Raw genomic sequence first — 14,114 nt, 5'->3', positions numbered from 1 at the left:
AGTTTCTAGTCTAGCTTTCTAAATTAACTTCCTCTGTATCTTTTAAAAGGTGTATTATGTATATTCCTGTGTGTTGTATTTTCGCCGTTGCTCTGTTTATATTCTCACAAAAAAAAAAATCGTCTTACTGCTTATCTTGACATGTCCCCACCTGAGGACTAATAGTTAATCTGATTTGGAACAGGGATGGAAGAGGGGCTTGTTCAACTCTTCCACGCAGACGACCCGGTATTGCAGTGACTCCAGGAACGGTGCACATCCCTGATTGTGGAAGAAAAGAACCCAGCCAGCCAGGCCAGCCAGCCAGCCAGCCAGCCACAGCGAACCAACTAGCCAGCCATGAACCAACCTCTGGGACTTTGGAACCTCCTTGATTGACAGCCAGCAGACACGTGAGTCTACAGGTCTTTTGCCCAACCTGTACACTTTTCGGGCCCTTTTGGGTTTTCTCCGCCTTTCTTTTTTTTTTTTTTTTTTTAAATTAATAAATAGCTGGATGACACTGTGTTGTGACTGGAGCATGTGTGGGAGGTGGAGACTGAGTGGCAAGGTGCCACGCCTTGGCTGCGGCAGCACCTGAGTCACCGCGGCCCACGACTACCGTTTGACCTCATTCACAGCGTGCTCTGTGGCAGCAATCGCTGGTTTCTTCTTCATCTCGACAAATCTTTCCCTTACTAAAGATTTCCGTGGTGGGAACAGCCCAGGTTTACGGTATTTTTGGAAGTTTGGCTGGGCGGAGCTGCACCTTCTGTCAAAAGTCGAAGGCCGGTGAGGGTCCGCTTGCTTGTCCCGCCTCAAGGAACCTTCGAGGGCGGGCCTCGCCAGAGGGGCGCCGGACCGACAGTTGTGGGGTATCGCCTCGCCTTGGCTAAGATCAAGTAGCAGAGATAGCGATGGTATGCATTAGCATGGAAGGGATCCCGTTCGGAATTTCGGTTCCCAGCCGTGGAGAAGAGGCGATGACTGATGGAGCGAAGGTCATGAGCTGCTTCTGCATTTGATAAGGAGGTGCTGCGCCTGCAGGGCGGTGATGACCTGTTATGACGTGACCTTCCGGACGCTACGGGATGAATGAGGTGTATCGGCGGTCATTCCGCCTGGGAAAACCGTGGTGGAGGGATGTGTGCGGCGGCGGTGTACCAACACTGTCGTGGTAGGTCTTTAACCCCACGGTTGCTGGAGGATGTCCGGAGCTTGGAGCGGTACTGTATAGACTTGTTGATGGGCAGCTGATGTTGGACTCTAATGGATTCTGGACAGGAAAGTGAGCCATCGCGCGCTTTCGCCTGGCCTGGGTCGGTGCCGCGCCTCCCCATGCGCTTGCCTGGGACCTGACCGGGAGAGGTTCATACCGGACTCTGCCAAGGAGAGAGCGCTGGGGGTGTGGGGGTGAGGCACGGCGTGGGGAATGTACTGTTAAATCATGTTTGCGCTGTGGGGCTGTGGGACACGTAAGATTGTATTGAGTTGAAGGAGTGTGTTTTATGGGGGACTGACCATTTGTTTACAAAGAAACGAGCTATGCTGGGGTGGTGACTGGCGCTGCGGGGGACTCTGCTCTTGGTACGGGGTCAAATGGAAGAGCTTCCAGGAGCTTGAGGAGAGACGAGAGCAGGAAGCCTTTACTGTCGGTGGGGCCCGTGCGCTTGCGGGAGTGAAGACGGTACCTGCTGGTGGGACGGTGGCGAGTACGAGTGGGGAGACGGTGCCTGTGGTGTCTGCTGAGGTTCAACAACAAGCATGGTACAAGATGGCTGTCAGGTGGCTACTGCTGCCAGGGCCGCAAGGTGATGGTCACAAGATGGCCGCCAAGATGGTGCTGAGGAGCGGAGTGTGGACGACTGGGCGGCGGTTACCGTGGCGTGGAGATGGCTGGGATTGGGCGTGGCGCTGGGGCAGAAGCGCCTGCTGGAAGGGGAGTGACGGTGGTTCGCCGGGGACTCCGGTCCGCCGGTGCAAGGGCGTGAGTGGGGTGTCTGTCTCCAACAGATTTGAGCCCCTGCAGGTGGAGGATGGCGGTGCTGGGTCCAGGACGGTGGAGGTGGCGGAGTCTAGTGGCGAGGAGGAGTTTGATGACTGACGGGTTTCCAGCGGGAGTATGCTTCTCTTCTCCCCACGGGAACTTGCTGGGGTGGGATGAGGACAGTTTGAAGAGGACTATGGGGATGGGGGACTGATTGGGTTGTTTGTTGGGGAGGGATGTCGATGTTGTTGTTGTTTGTTTGAGGGCTTTGAGACTTCTTGTGTGGGGATTAGGGTTTGTGATGCTTTGCTGTGTGACTTGTGTTTTGCGCTTCCCTGGTGTGACATGGGGAAGTCTTGAGGTTTTGGGGGTTTGGGGATGTACTGTGTTGACTTGTTTTTGTTCTGGCGCCCCCTGGTGGGTGTCATGGGGAAGTGCGGGTTTATTGGCGTTGGGGTGGATTAAAGTTGAAGTGAGTGGGATGGGTTGGTTTCATGTATGTCTGTTTGTCTGGCCTTCGGGCCCTTTTTAATTTTGGGGGTCCCTTGGGGGTTGGTCTCGTCTCGCCAGTCCCGGCAGCATTCTGGTTTTTTTTGTATTTTTGGTTTTGGTTAATAAAGTGGTATAAAAAAAAAAAAAAAAATCTGTTCTTATCAGAAGCGATGGCTGGAGGATCGGCGGAGAAGTGGATGGGGATTCCCAGGTTTGGAATCTGAGTTCCTGATACGGGGGCGCAGGAGGAGGTTACTCGGGGAGGCGTTTGGAGAGAGGTGATGCTGAGGGGAAGGCTGCAGGTGACGGATAAGGAGGTTCTTTGTCTGCAGGAAAGGCGTGCAAGGGACATCTCGGCGTCCCTTTCCGAGACCTTCAGGAGGACATGGAGGCCAGTATCACCGGCATGCTACAATAACCATGGCGTGCTGCTGGCGGGGGCTGAGTCACAGTGGTGGGGTGACCTCTCCACGGTAGTGGTGCAGGTTTTCAACCCCGTCTTGGGCGGATGTCTGCGGTGTTTCCTGGGGCGGTATTGTGCAGCGATGGCACCAGCGGAGGCGGCTCGTGGGCGTCAGCGGCTTCTGGGCCAGTGGAGGTGCAGTGAGCTTGGATGTCGGGAGGTGAGGCTAAATCAGCTGCAGCCTCACTCCGCCTTTTCGCTGGAGCCCCGGACCCGTGGGAGGGTCTTCCTTCCGGACTTGCCAAGTGAGTGCTGGGGTTGTGGGGGTTTGGGACATCTGCGTAGTCAGTGTACGGTGAAGGCATGCTTACGTTGTGGGATCGAGGGGCATTTTGTTAAAGACTGCAAACAATTACAAGAGGCCAGCATGTTTTTGTGTGCAGAGCTGACCACACCTGTTTATGATACCCTAAGCAGAGATTATGTGCTGAGTGTTGTGGCTGGAGGAAGGCGGGCGACCGGTGTTCTAGGCGCTGTAGAACCCGGTTCCTGCTGCGGCAGCTTCGTGGAGCCTGCTGTAGCGAAGAGCCAGTGCCACCTGCTGGGAGGCAGTGAGAGGAGTGGAACAAAGGTGCCTGCAGTGTCGGCTGGTGGATCGGGGCTGAGCCGGGTAGCAGATGGCGCTTGGTGTCTGACTCTGGCTAGGCATGGCCTTCAAGATGCCCGCGGGTAGCTGGTGCTGGAGAGAAGAGAGTGGAGCGGCAGGCGGAGGCTTCTGCCTGCCTCCCAGGAGCCGGAAATGGCAGACTGGGCGATGAAGGTGGCGGGGCTGGCGCCCCCTGCGGGAAGACGGGAGTGAAGGTGGGTCGCCGGGGACTCCCGATCCAGCGGTGCAAGGGCGTGGGGCGGGGTCCCGTCTATTGTAGATGCAGGGCCCCTTGGTGCTGGGTCCACATGGGTCGGTGGTGGAGTCTAGTGGCGGGAGGTCGGACGGGTCGACAGGCTCTGTGAGGGGAGGCGTCTCCCTTCTCCCCTTCTTGAGACTTGCTGCCAGGGTGGGATGAGGTCAATTTGAAAAGGACTACTGGGATGTTAGCGGACTGATTGGGGGTTTGTGGGTTGTGTTGGGATGTTGCTGTGTTTTGTTGTTGGGAGTGGGTCTTGGGGAATGGGGTTTTATGCGCACATGGTGTTGTGATGATCTGTTTTTGTTCTGGCCTTGGTGGAGAGTGTAGGAAGATGCATGTTGGGTTGTTTTTGGAGGGAGGATTAAAGATGGACTTGGGGTTGGGAGAGTGCTGGTTGATGGGATGTGAGTGTATAATGCCCTTGTTTGTAGGTTGGATTTATGTTTGTGTGTCTGGCCTTCGGGCCTTTTATTTTGGGGGGTCCCTCTAGGGGGGCTGGCCCTTACCCGGAGCCTAAGGTCGGTGGCTATTCTGGTTTTTGTATTTTTGTTAAATTTGGTTTTCTTTCTGAAAGTAATTTTGTGGTTGTCCATGGGGGACATACTTGCTATGATTATTTAATTTGGGTTATGCAATAAGCGAATATAAAAAAAAAAAAAAAAAATCTGTTCTTATCGGTTTAATATCTGATACGTCCTCACCGAGGACTAATATATTAATCTGATTTTTGGAACAGGGAGGCGGAAGAGGGGCCTCCAAATCCATCACCTGCCTTGTCGACCCGGTGTTACGGCGTGACTCCAGGGCGGTGCACATCCCAGTTGTGGAAGAAAGAACCCAGCCAGCCAGCCAGCCAGCCAGCCAGCCAGCCAGCCAAGCGGAACCAACCTCTGGGACTTTGGAACCCTCCTTGATTGACAGCCAGCAGACACGTGAGTCCTTGCCAGGTCTTTTACCCAACCGTGCCACCCTCCTTTTGGTGTGCACGGGTTTCCCGCCCTTTTTTTCTCTTTTTTTTTTTTTGTAAATGAATAAATAGCTGGATGACACTGTGTTGTGACTGGAGCATGTGTGTGTGGGAGGTGGAGAGACTGAGTGGCAAGGCAAGCCACGCCTTTGGCTGGGGCAGCACCTTGGAGTCACCCTCGTCCCACGACTACCGCCGCTCTTGACCTCCGTCCAAGCGTGCCCTGTAGCAGCAACGCTTCGGGTTTCTCTTCATCTCGCTAAATCTTTTACCGCCTTTTACTAAGATTTCCTCGGCGGAGGGGGAACAGCCCGAGAAGCACGGTATTTGGAAGCTCTGCTTGGCGGAGCTACACCTTTCTGTCAAAAGTCAAGGGGCCGCGGTGAGGGTCAGCTTTTGCTTGTCCCGCCCCCAAAGGAACCCTCTGAGGGCGGGGCCCGGCCAGAGGGGCGCCCGGACCCGCATTAAAGTTGTAGGGTATCGCCGCCTTTGGCTAAGATCAAGTGTAGTATCTGTTCTTGACAACTAGGACTACCCGAGACAGCGATGGCGGTGTCTGAGGCGGATGCGGTGGATGTGGTGCCGAAGTACGCTATGCAGTTCTGGATCCCGAAGCTGCGGAGGGAGGAGTTTTCCAGGGAGCTGTTTGGAGCGGCAATCGTGAAGGGGCTGCTGAGGGCAACGGATAAGGAGGTGTTGTGCCTGCTGGCGTCGACGGTGGGCTACGACGTGACCTTCCGGTCGCCGGTGGATATGTTGGTCGCGGTTCGGCAGTGGAAGGAGGCTGGGGAAGGTCTACGGGTCGGCACGGTGGAGTTTGGACTGCGAATGAGGTTCTGGCGTCCGAAGAATACCGTGGTGGTGCAGGTCTTCAACCCCCACGTGCTGGAAGAGGATGTCCGTTGTCTGCTGGGGCGGTACTGCACGGAGGTGCCGCAGGGACGGCGCGTCGTGGATGTGAACGGCTTCTGGACGGGGAAGTGGTCGTATTCCGTGATGTTTCGGACAGAGGGGGATCGCCAGGTGCGGCCTCCCTTCGCCTTCATGCTGGGGTCGGACAGAGGGAGGATAATTACTCCGGACTTGCCAAGTGAGTGTTGGGGTTGTGGGAGTGTGGGGCATTTGCGGAGTCAATGTACTGTGCTGGCTTGTTTGCGGTGTGGGTCGAAGGAACACTTGGTGAAGGACTGTAAAAAGTTGAGGGAATGTTCTTTGTGTGGGGCGACGGATCATCTTTTTGGGGGCTGTGGCAAGCGGAGGAGTTACGTGGCTGCTGTGTTGAAGGGCTGTGAGTATTGTGGGGGGACAGATCATGTACCTTCGGCTTGTGCCAGGTGGAAGAAGTTCCAGGAGGCTGAGCGGCTGGTGCGCCAGGGGATGGCTTCCACTGTGCAGGTGGGGGCCGCTTCTGTGCCCGCGGGGGTGAAGACGGTGCCGGCTGGTGCGACGGTGGCAAGAGCGAGTGGAGTGGAGGCGCCTGCGGCGTCTCTTGGTGGTTTGGGAGCTGGGCAGCTAGGTAGCCAAGATGGCTGCTTGGTGGCTAAGGCTACGGCTAGGCCGCATGGCAATCAAGATGGCCGCCTGGTGGCGGGTGCTGGTGGGCGGAGAGTGGACGACTGGGCGGAGGCCTCTGCTTCCCAGGAAGCGGAGATGGCAGAGCTGGCGGCGAAGGCGTCGGGGGCAGTGAAGCGCCCCCTGCAGGACGGGAGTGAAGGTGGTTCGCCGGGGACTCCGGTCCGTCGGTGCAAGGGTGGGGGCGGGGTCTCCGTCTCTAACAGGCCCGAGGCCCTGCTGGTGGAGGACGGTGGTGATGGGTCCATGGAGGTGGCGGCGTCTAGTGGCGAGGAGGAGTCGGACGGGTCGACAGGCTCTGTGAGGGAGGGGATTTCTTCCCCTTCTCCCCCTTCTTCGGGGGACTTGCTTGGGTGGGATGAGGTGAATTTGAAAAGGACTACTGGGATGTTGGACTGATTGGGGTTGTGTTGGGATGTTGATGTTGCTGGTTTTTGGTTGTGTTGGGGTGGATTAAAAGTGTACTGAGGGTGGACGTGTTGGTTTTGTGTTTGTGTGTTTTGACATTTTTTTTGTTTTTGGCTGGGCCTGTGTGCCCGAGCTCACTTATGTACCTGGTTCCTTGGGGCCTGCGTGCCCATTTTACCACAGCCTCTAGTCTAGTCTTCACTTCTTTCTGTATCTTTTGTGTGTTATTCTTCTGTGTGTTTGTTTTTCAAGGCTGGTGGGACTTCTGTGCCGCATAGGACCAGCACCCTCTGTGGTGGTGGCATGGCATGTCAAGTGTCTTCCTATGTGGTGTGCTATGGCTTATGTGAATAATAAAAAAAAAAAAAAAAAAAAATCTGTTCTTATCAGTTTAATATCTGATACCGCCCTCTACCGAGGACTAATATATTAATCTGATTTTTGGAACAGGGGAGGCGGAAGAGGGCTTTGTTCCGTCCATCCCACGATCGACCAGGTGTGCAGTGACTCCAGGAACGGTTGCACATCCCTTTGATTGTGGAAGAAAAGAACCCAGCCAGCCAGCCAGCCAGCCAGCCAGCCAGCGGAACCAACCTCTGGGACTTTGGAACCCTCCTTGATTGACAGCCAGCAGACACGTGAGTCCTTGCCAGGTCTTTTGCCCAACCGTGCCACCTCCCTTTAGGGCCCCTTTTTGGTTTCCGCCCTTTTCTCTTTTTTTTTTTTGTAAATGAATAAATAGCTGGATGACACTGTGTTGTGACTGGAGCATGTGTGTGGAGGTGGAGAGACTGAGTGGCAAGGCAAGCCACGCCTGGCTGGGGGCAGCACCTTTGGAGTCACCCCTCGCCGTCCCACGACTACCGCCGTTCTTGACCTCCGTCCAGCGTGCCTGTAGCGCTTGTCGCTTCGGGTTTCTCTTCATCTCGCTGGAAATCTTTTCGCCTTTTACTAAAGATTTCCGTGGAGGAACAGCCCGAGTTCACGGTATTTTTGGAAGCTCTGCTCGGGCGGAGTTGCACCTTTCTGTCAAAGTCAAGCGTCGTGTGAGGGTCCGCTTTTGCTTGTCCGCCCCGGGAACCCTCTGAGTGGGGCGGGGCCCTCGCCAGGGGGCCCGGACCCGTACAGTTGTGGGGCATCGCTTCTCGGCCTTTTTTGGGTAAGATCAAGTGTAGTATCTGTTCTTATCTGTTCTTATTTTAGACAGGGATTTTAATGTTCTTAATGTATGGTTTTAATGATAAACACGACCGACATGACTTTTTTTAGAAGAGCTGCAGCCCCACATGCTAGGGAGGGCTCCCCCTAGTTGTCGGAGGGGATTTTAATTGTGTTTTAAGCAGACAGGATAGAAAGAATGTAGGGGAAGATTTTAAGTTAGATAAGACATCCGTACTTTTAAAGAATATAGTTAGGATTTTAATTTGATGTATCAAGCTACAGAAAGTGCATCCACGGGAGGAGGGCTTCACCTGGCACAGTGGTAGCGGCGCCCGAGCCTCCCTCGTATCGACTATGTTTTAGCGAGATTGCCCGCCCACGGATGCTACATTGTCCCCTATGTTTTTTCCTCACTGCATGCTCTCCTGCACCCTTTCACTCCCCACAGGTGTGTGACGGTAGGTGGAGGCTGTGGAGGCTGAACTGTTCCCTGTTACAGGATGAGGAGATAGTTAAGAGAATACAGGGAGCAGTTCAGCCTCTGGAAGACCCTCAAGACTTTTACGATACACGTGCACAATGGTGGGAGATGGTGAAGGTAAAAGACCAAGACTTTTTTTAAGAATAAAGGTAAAGACAAAAAGAGAGAGAGGAGGGAGGTGCATGTTGGGGCTGCAAAAGAGACTACAGGAGGTATTTTAACTTTTTAAACATGGGTTTTGATTTTAATGAAGAAAAATTAAAGAAGTCAAAAAAGAAATGTCAGTTTTAGCAATTCATTCAAAAGTAAAGGAACAATTTTAAGAAGCAAAGAAAGAGAAACAGAAGAAGGAGAAAAATGCACCAGGTACTTTTTAAGAAAATAATATCAAGAGGGGGGATAATGAAGCTAAAAAATGATGGGAGGGAAGAAAATTGCACAGAGGGGATTTTTAGAAATGATACAGCTGTTTTATCAAGATCTATACTCGAAAAAGAGGTGCATGAGGAGGTGATGGAGGAAGTTTTTAGAGTTTTAAATAAAACTCTTAACAGTCAACAAGTTTTAACAGAGGATTTTACATTGGTTGAGCTTTTTAAAATGTCTTAAAGGTTTTTAAAAACAGAAAAAAAAATGCCGGGAGAGGATGGACTCCCGTGGAATTTTATGTTACCTTTATGACATTTTAGCCAAATTTATGCTGACTGTTTTAAAGAATTTGACGAACTTGACAGACTTCCAGACAGCTTTAGATCAGGGATAGTTTCTTTACTATATAAAAAAGGCTTACAGGACTGACCTTAAAACTGGGAGACCCATAGCGCTTTTAAACTGTGATTGTAAACTTTTAGCAGACTTTTAGCTTTTACGATGTGCGACTGTTTTAGAGGGCGTGATCCACCGGATCAAGTCTGTGCCGTCCCTGGAAGGAGGATCACGGACAGCCTAGTGCTGGTCGAGGCATGCATCTGTTTTCGCGAGACAGAAATATTAGGCTTTTAGTGCTAAATTTAGATTTTGAAAGCTTTTGATCGGGTCGCGCACCAGTACCTTTTAAAGGTACTGCAAAAAATGGTTTTTCAGGGAGGTTTTAAAAATTAGGTGGGATTGCTGTATAAAGACATCAACAGCAAAATTCGAGTAAATGGGCACCTGACCAATCGATAAATGTTGCGGCTCTGGCGTCCGCCAGGGTGTCCGTTATCCCCACTCCTGTTAAGTTGGCGTGTAACGAGGCAGCTGGCACAGATATTGAGAAAGGACAAATGGATCAAAGGACTGGACTTTGCCAGGGTGGACTGACTGCGACTGGCGCGACTTTACATGGACGGCGTGACCCTTTTATTAAATGACTTTTATCGGCCCAAAGAGCACTTCGACTTGACTGGACTGGTAACGGAAGGGCCTCCGCCAAGCTCAACAGGGGCAAGTCGAGGCCCAGCTCTTTTGGGCATGAGGGTGACGTAAGACCAGATCTGGCAGTAGATTTTAAACAGACAGACATAAGGATTTTAGGTAATAAATCTTTTGACAATGAGGGGATGGTGGGCGGGGCAACTGGACTGGCGCTTTAGGGAAAGTGAGGCAAACGACTGGGGTTCTGGGGACTAAGACAGTTGACGTTTGAAGGTAAGGTTTTAATTTTTAAAAGCAGTTATCCTACCTTTGTTGTTATTACTGTGTTCTGTTTTTAGCCCCCAGGAGCTTTTCTTTTAGGTGTGGAGAGAGGCGGTGTTTTTATTTCGTGGGGGTCCAAGTGGGAAAGACTAAGGAGGTCCTGAAGAAAAGACCTGAGAACGGGAGGAAAGGGCCTCCCCAGACCCCCACCTGTTTTTAGAGCCCATTTCACCGCCCTCCACATCAGATAATGCGGCGGCCCCATCGAGACAACAAAGACAGCAGCCCTGGCCCGGTTCTGGATGGGGTCAGGATTTGAGAAACTGAAAATTTTAAATACGATCTTAAAGCGTCCCGAAGTTGCTTTTTAACCTGCCCCCAATAATATGTTTTTATCAAAAAGTTTAATGAAATTTTGGACTTAGAGGGGCAGGATGTCACCATTTTAACCAAAGCAAAATCTCTTTGTCTCTCTTGTGCAGGACCCGGGAAGCAGTGGGAGCCCCCGCTCCCCGCCTCACACTCAGTGAGGCCAAGCAGGCTGGAGGAACAGCTGCCCACCCCCCTCCAGAACAAGCTGAAGGGATCTGGCGTGGATGGCGCCTCCATGAGGTCCTCCCGGTCAGAGCCGTGATGCACTCCCGGGCATGGCCAAAACCAACACCTGCCAGCGGCCAGGATCGCGGCCAACCTGAGACTGTGTCGGCACCTGCTCTGGGAGGCGGGCACGTGGCGAGGGACCTGTGGGCGAGCACGGCCCCCCTGTAATGCCGAGCCTGCCAGCGGGGAGGTCCCAAAGCTACCAACTAGTGGTCAGCGGGGTGGCCAGGGCCCACCACCATCCCAGCCGCCGACCGGGCTCTGGCTCACCCTAAAACAGCTTTAAAGCCGCTGTGGACCTCCCGCAACCTGCTGGTGGGGAAGGGGCGGACGGTGCCTACCAGCGGCACGGCTGGCGACATATCTACGCGGGCAGGAGGCCAAGCCCTTGCTGTCTCGGCTGGAGGAGGGGGGCCAGGGGTCTCAAGCAGAAGGTTCCTGCCCCCACGGCTGCTGGCTCCCGCCCGTGCCACCCCCACCACTCACCATCCGGACGGAGCAGCAGGCGAGGGGAGGGGAGGACCTCCACTGGCGCATCCAGCGCTTGCCTACGCTCTTCTGAGAGAGTGGATGGGAGCTCTTGTTAGTGGCTCACCCGGTCGGCACAACGGAGACCTTTTTAATTGACTCTTATTGCATTTTATTACATTTGGAACTCTTTTTAAAAGCGTGGACTTTTTAACATCCTTGTACACAAACATGAACTTTTAAACACACACATGGACTTTGCACAATACAGACACAGTTTTAAAACAAAAATGGCTTTTATAGACAAATGATTTTTATTTTTTGTAAAAAAATGTGCTGTGAAAAATGATGAAAATGTGAAATGAAATGCAAAATGTGAAAAGAATGAAAACCATGTGGATGAAAATGTGATGAAATGATGAAAGAAAAGGAAAAATGTACCACAAAGAAAAATCCATGAAATGTAACAAAAACAAATCAAAATGTAAATGCAAAAACATGAGTTGGTGACAATAAAAAGAAGTTTTCCGGAGAAAATCTGTTCTTATCCATTAGATTAGAATATAGAAGGTACAGGCAACTTGTGGTAAGGGAGTAGTAAGGTGGCCGTGCCTGCCAAGGATCCGAACCGGGACTCCTGGGTGGTAAACCCCAGCTCATGCACACTGCCACCTGTACTTTTGGATATGGCTAAGAAAAAGACAACCTATAAGGAAAAAAAAGGGGGAAAAAAAAAAAAAGGAAAAGGGTGGAATGAACCCCAGTCCCTCAGCTGACATACCCCAGGTTTACCCCCGAGCTATTGAGCAGATACTCACTTTGAATCCCAAATGGATTTATCACAGAGGTTAAAGGTTAGGGTTATGAAATGATTTATACTTCATCACTGAGGTTAGGGTCAGGGTTTGGGTTAAGGTTAGGGTTATGATATGATTTATACTTATCACTGAGGTTAGGTTAGGGGAACATGATATTTGGTGGAGTGGGTGACTGTGAGTGCACTGGCCGATTGGATCCAACCACACCAACAAGGAAGGGAATAAGGGTATGAAAGGTCAACTGTCAAAATAAAATATAATATGTAGATAAAAAAATATATAATATATAATTAGAAAATATATAAATTGGGGAAGAAAAATAAATAAATAATTAGGGATGGGGGTTAGGTTAAGGGGTGGGGGTTGGAGGTTAGGTTTAGGGATGGGGGTTAGGTTTAGGGATGGGGGTTAGGTTAAGGGGTGGAGGTTAGGTTTAGGGATGGGGGTTAGGTTAAGGGGTGGGGGCTGGGGGTTAGGTTAAGGGGTGGGGGCTGGGGGTTAGGTTAAGGGGTGGGGGCTGGAGGTTAGGTTTAGGGGTTGGGGTTTGGGCCAAGCAGCTGGGTGGGGTTAAAACTAGGGACTGGGGCTAAAAGAAAAAAGTAAGTGCATAGAAGTGGGGCTGAGATTAAGGGATAGACTAAAACCAGTGTTATAAGTGCTAGAAATCAAAAGTGCTATAAGTGTTAAAAATCAAAAGTGTAAAATTCATAAGGACAACCTTTGAAAATAAACACGACACTGCAAAAATATAAAGTAAACATATCTAAATTGTGTCAGGTGAAAAATAAAAAAGGTAAAAGTCCTGGGTTAGTCTAGGGGGAGTGGAAAGATGGGGTGAACTGGGGTGGAGAACTTAATAGGCGGGGGGAAAAAGTAATAACAAAGTAATAAGGGATAAATACATAGTAATAACAGTTTTTTATATCTATAAATAAATAAGACAGGACCTGGGAGAAAAGGGGAAGGAAAGATGTAGCTTTATTGAGAAGCAGAAGGAAACAGAGGAGTGGGTTAATTGAGACCAAGGGGAAGAAAGTGTGAAGTTTATTTATCCAGCTCCGTTCTGCTCGTTGCCTCTGTGCTTTCGGGGTCCAGCCGGGGTTGCTCCTCGAGACCACAAATGCCAAGGTGTGCAGTGCTGTGTTGCTGGAAATGTGTGACTATATGGGTGGTGCGTGAGTTCCTAGAAATGGTGTATAGATGCTGTTTGAGTCTGGTTTTGATTGGTGACCTGTTTCTCCTATGTAAAGTAAGTGACATTTATTGCATGTGATGTAGACAGCATTTGTGGTGTCTAGTGAGAGGGGTGTGTTAGGGGGCAGAAAGGTGTGAGTGAAGGTTAGTGATGAAGTGTTGTGGTTTGAAGAAGGAGTCCTGTGGTGATGGCTTGAGTGGGGCTTCCTGGAGAAACATTGATCTAATGAGGAGGTCTTGAAGGTTTTGTTTTCTGGAAGGCTGAGATGAGTCTGTGATGTTGGAAGTGAGTGTGGGAGGACTGAAAGTGGGTGAAGTGTTGTTTGAGAGAGTGTGGTGCAAATGTGTAGTGGGTTGTGAAAAGGTAGTGACTAGTGGAATGAAAAGGTGTGGCAGTGGGGTTGTGGGTCAGGGAGTGGGGTTGGGGGGGGCCATTATGGTGGGAGGAGAATTAGTGTCAGAGGCCGAGTGGGAGCAAGAAGGGTCAGGGTGTCTGTTTTAATTTTCCTGAGAAATCTTTTTTTGAGTATCCGCGGGGCGGAGGGCTTTAAAGAAATTTCTATCGCTTCCTGGAGGTCTGTGGGAAAAGTGCAGATCACGATTGAAGCGAATGATTTGTGATTTAATGATGCCTCGGAAAGTGTGTTTGGGGTGGTAACTGGATTTGGCAAAAAGTCGCGTGCGTATCAGTGGGTTTGAAGAAAAATTTTAGTACTGAGGGAACTATGTGTTGGAGTGGATGGTGTAGAAAAAGTGTGGTGTCCAGGAAATTAACTGAGTGAGGGTCAATTGTGGATTTCAGTTTAATTGTAGTGTGGTGTGTGTTGAGTATGTTCATAAAGTCAGTGAATTGGTCTAGTGTGTGAGTCCAGGCCCGATGATATCATCCAGGGGCGATAGAAAAAAAGAGGGGGTTTCAGGGGGACATTTGGCTAAGGCTTCTTGCTCCCCACTGCAGCTCATAAAGATGTTGGCATATGCGGGGGCGAATCTCTGGCCATGGCAGTTCCATGGATTTGTAAAACAGTTTGTCGTCAAATTCAAAGTCATTATGGGTTA

The 14,114-nt window shown here is 51.1% G+C and overlaps 2 non-coding genes and 2 pseudogenes across 2 annotated transcripts; all 4 read left to right on the top strand.

Annotated features, from left to right (window-relative positions):
• Positions 1-4,378: 4,378 nt before the first annotated feature.
• Positions 4,379-4,588, top strand: LOC125290035 (annotated as a pseudogene).
• A 2,465-nt stretch (positions 4,589-7,053) lies between these two features.
• LOC125290033 lies at positions 7,054-7,245 on the top strand. Its single transcript, XR_007192742.1, has one exon. It is a non-coding gene; the product is annotated as a U2 spliceosomal RNA (small nuclear RNA).
• A 378-nt stretch (positions 7,246-7,623) lies between these two features.
• Positions 7,624-7,734, top strand: LOC125290036. The gene has a single exon (XR_007192743.1). It is a non-coding gene; the product is annotated as a U5 spliceosomal RNA (small nuclear RNA).
• A 119-nt stretch (positions 7,735-7,853) lies between these two features.
• On the top strand, positions 7,854-7,981 carry LOC125290034 (annotated as a pseudogene).
• Positions 7,982-14,114: the final 6,133 nt, after the last annotated feature.

The sequence above is a fragment of the Alosa alosa genome, unplaced genomic scaffold (assembly GCF_017589495.1).
Source record: "Alosa alosa isolate M-15738 ecotype Scorff River unplaced genomic scaffold, AALO_Geno_1.1 AALO_1.0_unplaced_1, whole genome shotgun sequence".
NCBI classification, from domain to species: domain Eukaryota; kingdom Metazoa; phylum Chordata; class Actinopteri; order Clupeiformes; family Clupeidae; genus Alosa; species Alosa alosa.
Note: the sequence above shows the minus strand (reverse complement) of the source record. Positions and strands in the feature narration are given on the sequence as shown.